The sequence below is a fragment of the Carassius gibelio genome, chromosome A10, assembly GCF_023724105.1.
Source record: "Carassius gibelio isolate Cgi1373 ecotype wild population from Czech Republic chromosome A10, carGib1.2-hapl.c, whole genome shotgun sequence".
NCBI classification, from domain to species: Eukaryota; Metazoa; Chordata; class Actinopteri; order Cypriniformes; family Cyprinidae; genus Carassius; species Carassius gibelio.
Window position 1 is genome coordinate 4,131,056 of NC_068380.1, and position 14,755 is coordinate 4,145,810.

General features: G+C 39.9%; 2 protein-coding genes across 4 annotated transcripts in view; both read right to left on the bottom strand.

Moving 5' to 3' along the window:
- The window catches only part of LOC128020876 (C3a anaphylatoxin chemotactic receptor), a 59,441-nt gene that overhangs the window by 4,797 nt on the left and 39,889 nt on the right, over positions 1 to 14,755 (bottom strand). The gene's annotated exons all lie outside the window — the stretch shown is intronic.
- The window catches only part of LOC128020877 (C3a anaphylatoxin chemotactic receptor-like), a 28,317-nt gene that overhangs the window by 1,462 nt on the left and 12,100 nt on the right, over positions 1 to 14,755 (bottom strand). For 2 of the 3 annotated variants that reach the window (XM_052607644.1, XM_052607642.1), the window contains exon 1: positions 104 to 499. The exons of the other annotated variant lie outside the window; for it this stretch is intronic. The gene's annotated coding sequence lies outside the window, so the exon portion shown is untranslated. Of the gene's footprint in view, positions 1 to 103; positions 500 to 14,755 lie in introns of those variants that run through there. 3 annotated transcript variants of the gene reach the window in all.

Below are 14,755 nucleotides of genomic sequence, written 5' to 3' on the forward strand. Positions count from 1 at the left end.
AATTTTTATAGTGTTGTAAAATTATCCTAAATAAATATAAATAAATACTCCATTCACATATTTGTTTTCCCACAAGCAAATCGATAAAAAGTATCACTCTTACCTCTGTTATTTATCAGATGCAATAGGGACTTCAGTACTTCTTCCCACCAGAGTCCAGTTCAGCTCAATTGAGTCTTTGCCACTGTGGAATTCGTAAAGAAGGTTCAGGAATAAAATAAAAATAATAACTTTACTCTTAATAAATTACTTGTTTAAAACAAGTTTACGCGTCATCATAGGAAATGGTTTCACTTTATTAAAACAATAACTCATAAGCAAATAATAATAAAAGTAAATAGCTTAAAGTCTTCACCCCGAATTGTAGCGGTGTACGTGTTCCAACCATAAGATTATATATTCACAAAAACAACACGCCCTCCTTTCCAGATGCCCTTTTCGGTGAACAGACTCACCCACATGCATGCAGATGCTCATACAGGTTGCTATGGATACAGGAAGCAGCACCCTTCACCTAGTAGCAACTTCTAGTAGAACATGTTCAAATGAAGCAATTGCTGCATTTTTTTAATTAAAGCAAATTAATCCATCTCTAGTTTTAATCTTAAACATTTACAACATCTTAAACCCGTATATGTTATATATAATCACATTTTATGCATTACCATCTTTTTTAAAAGAAGTGAATGGTGTGTTTTATGAGCTTGATATATTTACATTTTGAATACTTTTTTTCAAATGGATGAATTGCTTTAGTAGCATTATAATAACATGATTGTAACGAGGCTGACGAATCGTGAGATGTGCGGATTCATATGCAAGCTTTTATTAGACAGAGACGAGCGAACAATATCCAGAGGGCTATGCAAGAGGGGTAATCCAGTAACAAGAGCAAAAGTGTCAAAACACGATTAACAAGGCAAGGAAAGAAAAATACTAGACCATGGAAACTACAAATTGAAACAAGACTATGAAAACTAGAAACAGAGAAAAGACTATGAAAACAAGAAACTGAAACAAGACCATGAAAACTAGAAACTAAGACAAGACTAATAGAAATAACAAAGAAAGGCTTTTGTATGCAGCTATCCCTAGGCCGAAGGATATATGCAGAACAATACTCGGCAATGTGTGAGAGGAAGTCTAAGGAGCCCGGGACGTCACCTGTAGGAGAAAAAAAATAAATCCGTGGTGACGTGGTTTTGCAATCTGTCCCCTCAGTTTATAAACCGTACTCACAAATTCATAAACTGTTCCCTCGGTTTAACAAATCGTGCCCACGAATTTCCAATTTTGTAAACCGCATATTCGGTTTTTGATTTTGTACCCGCGAATTCATAATCCGTGTCCACGCTTTTGCAATCTGTTCCCACGGATTTGTAAACTGACACGCATTTGTGGCTCCGCCCCCACCGGCAGATTCATTTCTGTTTATTAAACATTATTTTTCATAGTATCCAATGAGACCATGATCAGCATTCACAAAATAGTCTTCTTTTTTTAGCATTTATTTTACATTAATCAGCAATAGAAGACAAGGCCGCCTGTGTTTTATAGCCAAAAATAAATAAAAATAATATGTTTAATTTATATAGCGCCTTTCCCAAGCTCAAGGACGCTGAACATGGTACACCAAAGCAACAAATATTGATAGAAAGGAACAATTTCATAGAACAATTGTCCAATAGGAAAACAAAATGGACAAATACACATGTAAATTAGTGATAGTTTTGATTGAACAAATACGTTTTAAGTTTTGACTTGAATTCACTAAAATAGGTGACTGTTGTGAGTGCCAGGGTAAGTGAATTCCGAAGTTTGGGTGCAATAATGGAAAAGGACCTGCTGCCCATTGAAGATAGGCGGGACCTATCAAAATGTTGCTTCGCCGATAATAAAAATACATTGATCATATAATTTAGCTAGATTGTTGGATCTGGGGATTCTTTAGGAATGAGGTTTCCCATTCCCAATATTCCCAATCGTGTCTCACTGGGTAACTGTGATAATGAACCAGGTAAATTAAAAATTTACTTTGATGATCTTCTTGTAGAAGGGATACAGAGGAACTGGAACAAATAAGTCAAAAGACAAAGGTAGAAAGAAAAACTTTGAGGAAAACAGGAGGTAATGTCAACTGATGGATAAGCGGGAGATTGTTTTTATGAAAAGAATAATAATTCAACTTATGCAAAAACAAGAGGATTTGGAATTAGGAAATTATGAAAATGCTGAAAGAAATGATTGAGTTGGTTAACTTTAATTTGGAATTCCAATCTCTCCCAAATGATAGAGTTTTGAGATTGCAAACATCAAAACCAGAAAGGCCTTAAAAGGCAATAGTGAGATAAACATTCTGTTAGATGAAAACATTAAAAGGCAATAATGAGAAATACATGATGTTATTTGCTCAACAGTTAAAACTGCCACGTATGTTTGCTTTTGCCAACTATATGATGATTGTGCAAGGAAGTGCATTTTGCAGTGATGTTGTAGTTTGGAAATTCTTTCTAAATGTTGTACTGGGATATGTTTTATCTTATCATAAAATAAATTATGCTATGCAGTTTAAAAATAGTTATTTACTTAGCCTACGCTCTGAAAAACTCTAGGTTGTTTTTTCAACCCAAATGCTGGGTTGAGACCACTGGGTAGGACGTTTGGTTGTTTTAACCCAAATTTGGGTTGAATATTGGTCTTGATCATAACCAAGCGGCACTGGGTTGGGAACGTGGATATGAAAGAGAGCATGCACTTCACATTAACAATGTTCTCAGCGTGAAAGAAGCAAGAAGCGAGTGAAAGACATTATGGAAATAAAAGATTCAAAATGTAAAGTTATCAATCATTGTTTATGTCCGGGAGTATTTTGAGGTTTCATGGAAGGTGGAAATAAAAGAGATTATATTGTAAAATATGCAGACGCGGTTTTCACCTCGGAGGTCTTAACGGCCTCTTTAATTGAACGGAATATAATGTCTGTGAGTGTCTTATGTTATATTTACATAAGAATTGACAATACCTGAACTTTTAAAGGCATTAATAGACGGTTATGGTTACGGTTACACTCATGTTAATTTGTTATCTTATTTTTCATGGTTAAACTGAATGTATGTTAGTCTACTAAAGGAAATTATTTGTGTTGTGTTAAAATTATAGGTTATTTTTTGCAGAGAGTAACCATTTTCTGGTTCATAGGGCTAATATTTTGACCCAATTTCTGTTTTTTTGGGGGTTTCTGGGTTATTTTTCAAAGAGTAACCCATGATCTGGGTTATAGGGTTGGCTTTCTCTCTCTCTCGCTCTCTCTTTAATGTACTTTTTGTTGGAGGGGTGTATTTTATGGAGTTATTATATTATCATGTCAACATAGTTTATAATATGAACAATCACACTGTGTGTTGTGTACATTGTGATAAAACTGTATCACCATTTGTAGGAGAAATAAAGTGACACACCCTCTAAACATGGATATATTAACTAAGAAATAGAAGAAATAAGTTAATATATGATATCCTTGCCCCTATAATATACAGATCAGCCTGCTAGAAATTCATAAGAAGATTAAGAATAAACACCACCTTCCCTCTCTACACCCGTAGAAGAATAACCCCGACCAATCCCCGTTCTGGAATTTTCTAACAATCGTCGTTCGAAATAACCATTGCTTCACGCAAGATCTGTTTTGGCATGTGCTTCTTTGGTGGGATTCTTCGGGTATTCAAGGTAAGAAAGTAGTTCAGTTTTGATGCAATGCAAACTTTTCTGTATCCATGTCCCTGTTGCTTTTTTAGCACCATTTGCTGAAAAAAAAATACCATGGCTTAGTTGCTACGTTGAGACTAGCGTTAGCTGTGTTAATTCTGGTTGGCATGTAGCTCCGGCTATCGCGACAACATCTAACTATATAATAAAGTCTGTGTTAAGACAAAATATATATGTGTTTTGAGTTTGTCAGACTAGAAGAAAGTGTTATTATGCACCCAGCTAAATTTGAATGATTAAAAATAACTATGAGTTTGTGGAATTAGGTGTCAAAATGGTTTAAATGCTTTTAAAGTCACAGACACTATCTGAAAGAACTATATGTGGCTCGAAAGCCATTTCCGAACAGACTGTGGAGAATCAGCCAGTCAATCAAAATGCACACAACCCAAAGCAAACCCAATTTTTACACATTGGCATGTTATTATAATTCAAATTTATTTTGTTTTATTGACCAGAATATTATTACTGATATTTGTCTGAGGGGGCACTTTTGATTCATTTTGAAAAAGGGCATTTGAAAATTTTACTCTTACTGCCCTTACATCATCTCTTCATACACATTTTTCTTTAGTAGGGCTAAAATGTGTCAGTGCAAGATTTTGGGAAAGTCACAACTTCTTCAACAGTGGGGTATGCATATCTATATAACCCTTATAGTTAAAAGATACTTGTGCTTTGTCTTTAAGCGGTTATGCATAAGAATGTTCTATAGCCGCGTTTCCACCACAGGAACTTTACCCAGGAACTAGGGACTTTGGGCTGGAACTCGGTGTGTTTGCATCACAGGAACCAGGAACGCTCCTCAAGGGAACATCAAACACGGGACATGACTGACATGACAGACTGGGATACAGACACAAACCAACAAGACATGACAAATAATAACAACGGCAAACATGAATACACAATGGCAGGGTTAGGGTGGCAAATCAAAAAAAACAAACAGGGAAGGGGAGGAGGCGGGAGCACAAAGTTCATGGGGGACAGACCAGGGTGGGTGGGAGGGGTAGGGATCTTAGGAGGACAGGACGAAGGCTGACGACGGAGGGTACGGGCAGGTCTGGGTGGTGAGGGGTCTCGGGACAACTGACAGAGGACATGACAGGAGCAGACACGGGACGCGGGGAGACGACAGCTGGACATGGGGGAACAACATCTACTGGACACGGGGAGACAACAGGACACGGGACATCTACGGGACACGGGGCAACATTCACTGGACACGGGGCAACACTCACGGGACACGGGGCAACACTCACGGGACACGGGGCAACACTCACGGGACACGGGGAGACGACGGCTGGACACTCGGGATTTCTGGGGACTGGGTCAGGGGACAAGACAGGACTGACGGGGACTTCTAGGATCTGGACAAGACGAGACAAATAATCTGAGAAGGCTTTAGCAGCTAGGATAACTAGCATCTCCTTACGAGATGAGACAGACTGTACTAGAGTCTTTGCTGCAGAGTCGGCCGCGGCTCTCTCCTCCGCTCTCACGACTGCAGACTTGCATACAGCTCTCATCTTTGCCGGCTCGGGCACGCCAGCGCTCACCGCTGCTGGTTCGGGCACGCTCACCGCTGCTGGCTCGGGCACGCCAGCGCTCTCCGCTGCTGGCACGGGCACGCCAGCGCTCTCCGCTGCTGGCACAGGAGGAGACAGGGTCACAGGACCGGCAGGCCCCTTCTTCTTCCTCTTCCTCCTTGGGAGCGGTGCAGAGGCCACAGCTGGGTCAGAGGCAGGTTGGGGGAGTTTGGTCTCGGGCAGGGCAGACTCGGACGCCGAAGACTCTGAAGCTGACTCCCATGAAGACCGTCTCCCTCGCTTGTTGGGGAGACTGAAGGTAGTGGGAGGTGCCTCAGGATTTTGGGAGGGACTTGCCTGATCCCCCAGGGTTGCCACGGCCAGGACACGACCCTCTGGGATCGTTGGCAGCTGGGTAGGTGGAGGGGACCTCTGTGGCTCCTCCTGGGAGATGCTCTCCCACAGCCGGGCATAATTTTGGAGGATCCATTCCCCCTCAGGCGAGTATGGGAGGGTGACCCCCTTCCTGTCGGTGGGGGACGACATCCAACATTGACGACGGAACTCCAACAGGTGTTGGAGCTCGGGGGACCTCCTGCCTGCTGAGTTCCTTTTTGGTCGGTTCATTCTGTCAGGGATTGGCAAGGAGGAACTCAGGTGCAGACAGGAAGTAACTAAACACAGGATTTATTTAACAAAAGGGAAAACAAAAACCCACGAGGGGGAAAACAAGGGCTAGGGTAGACACTAAATAATTCTACAAAACACAATAAACAAGGTAAACAAAGACTCTGAACACTAACTACTAACAAACACTCACTGCAAGACAAAAGACTTCTTAGAGGGGTTTCAAGGACAAGATATCTCAGGAGGCTGACAGGTAGGAACACATAAGTTGAACAATCACAGAGTGGAACAATGAACCGACGCAAGACAGAGCACACTAGGAGATCTAAATAGGGGAACAATTAAGACACGACAGGTGGCACAGATAGCAATCACAACAAGACTAGGATAACAAGGGGGGCGGGGCAAGGGAATGAGACAACACAAGCACATGGCCCAAAGACAAGGCCATGTGCTTGAACACAAAACACGGGTCTGCCATGATCCTGCCTCAAGACTACGAAAAATCAAGGACACGAGGGCAGAATCATGACACCATCAGAAAGTCCCTGCTGGCGAGGTAGTACTTTTTCAAAGTTCTGGAACTTTTGGGGGCGGGACTTGGGCGCCAAAAAACATCCTGATTTGTTGAGTTCATGCAGCATTGTGATTTCAACCACCATTTATTCGGATCATTTTCAAAATACTTCTTTTATTGTGTCATGAAATGCAATTTTAAAAGTATTTCAGACGAGAATGTAGTTGTTTAAAACTCAAATCTGTGGTTTATTTATAAAGACAGTTCCTATTTAAAAATGTGTTTCACCGATCTCGGAGATGGTGAGCTCCACGGGATCATCGGGAGCTCAGTAATTATGTATCCACCAAGAGCAGCCTCACCTCGGCTAGACCTTCTGATGTGTGCCGCTGGTGTCTCTTAAGGGTGCATTCACATTTCTAGTTCGATTCATTTGGTCCGAACCAAGGGCAAACAAAAATACATTGTAGCATTTTTCAGCTTTTTTGGTTCCTTTTCACACCACACTGATTGCTTTGGTCCGTACCAGTTGAAACGAACCAAAATGCAGTCACATGACAACATCTACATCAATGATTGGCCACGACGTATTTCCTAAACTGCTTTTCGATTGGTCAGAATTTACGTGTGGGAAAATTCCAACATAAGACGAAAAACCAGCAAACAACAAGGAGACAACACAACTAAACGACTGCGCGGGCTGGTTTTGTCCCTGGCCATTACATTGTTTAAGTATACACCACAATATGCAAAAAATACATTTCTATAATGAAGCGCGGATGCGGCTTGAAAACAACGTTCTAATGCAGTGCAAACGGCGAGCGGGAATCGCTCGTAACTTCAAGCAGAGGCGTGCATTAATTCTTCTTAACTCTGACATGCTTATGGTCATCTGACCAAATTTCTATGAGGTTCCGCAAAGTTTGTCATCGAGCTGCCATGCTAAAGTGCAAACTGTCAACAAACACTTCCTCATCCCATAATGCCCAATGCAGCTGACTACGGCAGCTGGTTTAGTCCAAAAATGATCAGTACTTTTTGCAGTTGGGTCTGTTCGAGGTCGGATCACATTCTCGCCACAGACGAACCGCTCCAGAGTTCGTTTGAAAGCGTACTGGCACCTCTTCAAGCTGGTCTCGGTACGCTTGTTTGGTCCGCTTTTAGTCCGCACCCAAGTGCGATTGCTGCTTTCTCACCTGCCCAAACAAACCGCACCAAAGGGTGAACGAAAGGGAAACGAACTCTGGTACGATTCAACTGAACTAAATGAGGCAGGTGTGAAAGCACCCTTAGTGGTTAAACATAAAATATAATTTGTTTTGGGTAAATCTAACAGGTAATTTTTGGTCTGTATTCAATTTATCTATATGTTAAAATGAAAATAAAAAAGGCTAATTTATATAATGTTTTGTTTCATTGTAATGGCATTGTAATTATTTTTATTGTAAATGTACAGTGAGGAAAATTGCAGTAGTCAAGACGAGCTGACTGATGACTGATCAAGTACGCTGTTGTTTGCAGAATTACCGGATTTGTGTCATCGCGGACGTTGCACTCCTGGGTCATATGCACAAAGTCTGAACTACCGAGGATGGACGTCCAAAATCAGTGTACTTTGTATTGAGAAACGCGCGCAGACCTACATCACCAGTCTCTTTGCCTAATCTTCCCGGTAACTTTACACCGCAGAAAGAAACATGTCTGGGGGGAAAAAACTTCCCGATACAAATATTCCGGGTAATTTCGGTGGAAACACTGCATATGGCAAGGGTTCTGGGATTCCTTTCCTTTTGGTCAAATTTGTCTTTATGTTGAGACACATATATCCGTGCATTATATATATCTATACAGTCATTTTATTTTCCACGCACATACTGATACCTAGAATATTGTTAACCTACAGATGCCAAAGGGGAATTAGCTCTAACACTGCTATCCACCATGGTGCCACAGGCCGTCTACAGGGTTGGGAAGAAGACTATCCTGCACTCCACTGAAGAGTCCCGGACAGCTTTCATACACCAAATGCCTGTAAGTACAACGGATCAGTTTCTCAGCATCACTCTGAGAGAAAATATTCTTAATTCTAACCATACTGTACAGGTGAAAGAAGGCAATCCAAGTGTTATGTTTCATGTGAACGCTAAAGGGTGAATCCTGATTTTTTTTTTTAAAACAACAACAACTACAAGGTTCCTCACTGTTGTATTTCAGTTTTAGCCGATGCCATCCAAGGTAGCAATCTGACTAGAAAGTGAAGTTAAAGATGTTAAGTTTTATCTCTAAGTGGTTCTCAACCCACATTTTCTTGTATACATTCATGACCCACTCAAAACGAACACAACAATTAAGAACCACAGCTCATTTGGCTTCCTTGTACAGTTAGTATCAGCATTATAACACAAACAATGGTGGTCTGTTATCTTTCTTGCAATTCACCTTCTACACAATATTCATTTTCTTTTATCAATCTTTCTGTCTTTGTCAGTTTTAGGTTGGAACAAATATGGTAGAATACCTCCAGCAATCGAAGCCATTCCACTCTGTCCTGGTGCTGGGAGATCCCCAGCAATGTGTCTCTCAGGCATTTGTGATATTAGCTGGTCAGGCGATCCGTCAAAGCACACAACGTGGGGCAGTTGACGTGTGCTTCAAGGCATTTTGTGTTCTTGATATCAACTACCCCAAGCAGTGTGCTCCCGCATGGGAGTTTCTGCAGCAAGTTGTGTATCAGATTGAGGGATCTGAATCAAAACCAGTCAGATTTCTTAAGACTGCCTTGCTTAATTGCAGAACTGTTTAATTGTGTGAAGATGCAGTAAATTACACAATCAATGTTTGAAAACTTTAAGCCTTAAAGGGGGGGGGGGGGTGAAATGCGTGTTTTTACTCAATATCCTGTTAATCTAAGAGTAGTACTGCATCCTTCATAACTCCAAAAAGTATTTAGTTTTATTATATTCATAAGAGAAAGATAGTCTTTACCGATTTTTCCCGGAAAAACACGACCGGCTGGAGGTGTGACGTGTGGGCGGAGCTAAAGAATCACGAGCGCAAGTAGGCTTTTGCGTTGAGAGCGTTTGGAAGCTGTGACAGTTGTGAAGGCTGAAACTGAACGAGAGCAGCAGCAGCAACGACTCGCTCCGAGCGGGGCTCGAACCCGGGTCTCCGATTGGAGGCGGACGCACTTACAAGGAGGCAGAGATATTTGAAGCAGTTTTACTCACCGCCTGTGGTTCCAACACACGATCGTGACCCTTTTTCGTTGGGATTGCATCATCCTTAAGAAATAAACGATACGCAAATCCATCGTCAAACTGGGCTTTGTTTGTAAAACAAGCATTTTAGAAATGCAGGGAACAAACACAAACACTTGCACAACTCCGTTGATGCTCTGTAAAAATAAACTCCATCCACTGGTCCCTTAATGCTGTTTTTTTTTTTTGGTAATCTGTGCAGGGTTGTCTTGCCCTGGCAACCAATAACACACTTCTTTTGTGATATTTCGCGACGCTCTCGCTCTGATCAGTGAAGTCTGTTGTGCTCTCAGTGCTCTGCTATACGGGAGCGCGCGCTCTTCCGGCAGACGCGCCCTCAGGACCCATATAAGGAAATTCCACTCCATCTAACGTCACACAGAGCCATACTCGAAAAAAACTTTCCGAAACTTGTGACAAACCGGAAGGTTCAAACGTACAACTTAATTTTTGAAACTTTGTTCATGTTTAGCATGGGAATCCAACTCTTTAACAGTGTAAAAACCTCAGTATGCATGAAATAGCATTTCACCCCCCCTTTAAGCTCAATCCAGTTATTAAATGTTGTCCAATTTTTTCATAGGGAATGTTTGAGTTGTTTATTTGTCTGTTTTTTTTTTTCTAATATTGTTATAATAGTGACACCTAAAATAAATAGGAAATTAAATAGGTCCAAGTGTGTGTGTTTTTTATAAAGAGTTTAATCTAATTTAATGCAATAGAAATGTAAAAGTGCTTGAAGTGTGTAATGTAATGCAAAACAAAGTTTTATTTTCTGAAACAAGGCTGTGATGCAACAACTGTGTGATTACATGCTCATACAGTATTTGATGAAAACCATTGATGTCTGTGTTTTTCACTGCAGAACTCAAATCATATTTGGAGTTTTCTGACTTGGAGAGTCATCATTCTTGGTCTTCCTTTCTTAAAGGAATAGTTCAGTAAATGATGACCTTTTTTTGGGGGTGAATTTACACCATGGAGGTTTAAGCTTACCGTAGTGCTCAACACTGTCAGACTTTCACAGTCCTTCACCACTTGAATTAAGATGATCACATTTGAACATATCCACCACAAAATCAGACTTTAGGACTGCCTTTTACTTTGAGATTGATCTTACATTTGATGCAGATTTAAAATTATAAGAAATAGTTTACAGATACTGTTTTTGAAACCAAATATTTGCATAATTACAGGAAATACTGCATCTAACAATGGTTTGGGGGGGGGGGTCGTTAATACAAAATAAAATAAAAGCATATACAACTCAACTCAACTCAACTCAAATACAGTTATCTAATAAGCATACGTCCTATTCTGTGTAGTAAACTCCTGAAACATTGCTATCATTTTGAAACTGCTGTCTCTTTGTACATGATATGATGATAGTTTCTCAAAATAAGTAAAATGTTCATAAAGTGACTCAGAGCAGTTCTAGAGATTTTATTTATGTGTTCATGTACTCATATATTGAGGCGGCAGAGGTTGAAAACACTGCAAGCTTCAGTAGGCCTATGTGTAGTAAATGAAACCGCATGTCAGCCACAAGGGGCAGTAGGGGTGAACTGAGGGAAAAAAAAAAATTAGGCTGGGAATTCTCACACTCATACACCCACAACACATTCTGAAACATGTACAACCCTCTTTTTTGAATGGACATGAAAAAAGGTTTAAATCTTTAGGTTGGGGACATGCAACATAATTAATAGTTCTCTCCTGAACTGCACCTTAACTTCCATTATCCATCTCATGACTTTAAAACTGAAGATTTGTATTTGACTTTTACCATGGTCTGTAAGTACAGTAACCAAGGTTTTTTTTTTGGGGGGGGGGGGGGGGGGGGGGGCTAGATTTTTACTACAAATTCTATGCTTAAACTACGTTCAGTGCCATACCATAGGCTACATTAGTTTTGTCTGCACTAGCTCCCCCTAAACCTATAATAAAATATGATTATTGTTTATATAGTATTTTGAGTGATTGTGAGCAGTGTGCTGCTGCTAAGTAAACAAAGACAAAATTACAATAGCATATACAGATGAAACTGACCTGCACTTGAAACCCTGAGGGCTCATCTAGTTGTCCTGGTCTCCACTGTCTTTCAGAGCTGTAGAGGTCCTTTCTAGGAGCTGATCCACCATCTGGTCTGGACACGTACTGGATCTGGTGGCAATGGTGACCTCGGAATAAGAGAGAAACAGACTAATATTAGCGTATGCCATTCTTCTAATGATGTAGCAAGTACATCGGGTGTTATGGGAAGTGTTCCTGGTTCCAGTCCAGTTTTCCAGACTGTCAGGCAATATAAAACAGTGATAAAAAATCTAATCACTAAGTCTAATCAAGGTTGATGAGAATTATTTTAGTATAGTTTTAATAATGTCTTTCCTCTAAATGGACGGGTCTTGTTATATCTAACTTTATGACTTCATAACTTTAAGTTCCGCTGTGGGGATCTATATGGAAAATGAAGATACGGTGATAAGCTAACTAGCTATTATCGATGTCATGATCAAAGCCACAAATAACATAACTGAGGACATTTAATAGGCAGCTGTGCCAATAATAATATTATTTATTAAAACACTGCCCGTTTGTGATTAAATGTGATAAATCACAACCAATTCGTATGTATTTTAAGAGATGGCTAATTCGTATGAATTTGTATGACCTCTCTTGTACAAGTTTATATGATTTGTCTAAACCCCAGTTAGGTTAAGGGCGGGGTTAGGTGTAGGTCATTTATACAAATTCATATGAATTGTGCAACTCTGTAATATATAGCCTATATTTCTCAAATCTGAGGCACACGCTGAGTTTAGTTCACATGCAATGCAAGTGATCATGCCAGTGCCTTATTACATTGTCTGCGATTTATTTGCTTCTTATTTATTAAATACAGGCAATTGATTGATAAAACATTGATCAAAATTAAGATACAATTTATACAAAACGAAAATCTTTTAAAAAGAGTTTTCTATAACAAAACGTAATGAAGTCGTCAAAATCATGTTTTACCAAAAACAGTGTCTTCATCTTTTCTCTCGCTGCCTCCATCTCTTCCATCATCTTCTCGCCAGTTATTCAGCCAATAAAGTGTATGCCTATGTATTTCAAAATTGTGTCTAGTACTATATTAATTACAAAGGTTGGCATCTTTATTTCAAACGACCAGACCGACCGCGACCCGAATATCATAAAAAATATTTTTGGATGACTCGTAACCACGGGTATTACTTACCGGTATTGTAAGGGCCAGCATGAGGGACAAGGTTTATCTCGGTAAGTAAAACTAGGGAGAGATAGAGGAGTTATAATTGTGTTCTATGTATTTAAGATAACTATCAAACGCGTGCTAGTGAGAGATTTCCTGTTTGTCATTTGCAACCACCGTTTTTAAGACACAATAAAGTCTTAAAAAATCACAAGCAGGTTATAACTGGTGTGTTTTATGTCATAGATCAAAACATGAAAATATTTAGAGGCTTTTTTTTATTAACTTTTTTAACAACACCTGTAACACACACCAGTAACAAAAAAAAGGTATATACACATATTGATGTCTTCGCATCGTTACAACTTAGCATATCTCAATTTGTACAGGACTCACATCCACAAGACTCAGACGAAACCATCAGTTCATAGCAGTGAATGAAGATGTATCATATCGATCACAAGTGCAGTATGGATTACCTCAAGGATCAGTACTAGGGCCGCTACTCTTCACGCTTTATATGTTACCCTTGGGAGATATCATCAGGAAACATGGTGTAAGCTTTCACTGTTATGCTGATGATACTAAGCTCTATATTTCCTCGCAGCCCGGTGAAACACACCAATAATGGAATGCATAGTCGATATAAAAAATTGGATGACGAGTAATTTCTTACTGCTAAATTCAGAAAAAAACAGAGGTGTTAATTATAGGACCTAAAAACTCTGCTTTTAATAACCTGGAACACTGTCTAAGACTTGATGGTTGCTCTGTTTTTTAGGCTGCATTAATTAGGTAAACCGGAACCGGGAACACTTCCCATAACACCCGATGTACTTTCTACATCATTAGAAGAATGACATCTACGCTAATATTCATCTGTTTCTCTCTTATTCCGAGGTCAACGTGGCCACCAGATCCAGTCTGTATCCAGATCAGAGGGTCACTGCAGTCGCCCGGATCCAGTACGTATCCAGACCAGATGGTGGATCAGCACCTAGAAAGGACCTCTACTGCCCTGAAAGACAGCGGAGACCAGGACAACTAGAGCCCCAGATACAGATCCCCTGTTAAGACCTTGTCTCAGAGGAGCACCAGGACAAGACCACAGGAAACAGATGATTCTTCTGCACAATCTGACTTTGCTGCAGCCTGGAATTGAACTACTGGTTTCATCTGGTCAGAGGAGAACTGGCCCCCCAACTGAGCCTGGTTTCTCCCAAGGTTTTTTTCTCCATTCTGTCACCGATGGACTTTTGGTTCCTTGCCGCTGTCGCCTCTGGCTTGCTTAGTCGGGGTAACTTCATCTACAGCGATATCGTTGACTTGATTGTAAATAAATGCACAGACACTATTTAAACTGAACAGAGATGACATCACTGAATTCAATGATGAACTGCCTTTAACTGTCATTTTGCATTATTGAGACACTGTTTTCCAAATGAATGTTGTTCAGTGCTTTGACGCAATGTATTTTGTTTAAAGCGCTATATAAATAAAGGTGATTGATTGATTGATTGAAGACTAATGAATTAAAACACACAAAAAAACAAACAAAAAAACAAATAATAATAATAATAATATAAAAATAAAAAACACATACAAACTATTAAGGCCTCCTAATAAAGATACATCCTATACTCTCACATATTTTCAATTGTCTCCTTAAACATGTCACTATCTTCCTTCTCTATGAAGGATCTAAAGGGATTCCAAACATCTTTAAAAGTCTTAACCTTTCCTTTAATAATATATGTTATTTCTCCATTGACATATTCAGTACCATCTCCCTGAGGCACCTTTTTATGTTGAGTGATTCTAGATTTTACCATTGTAATGCAATGAG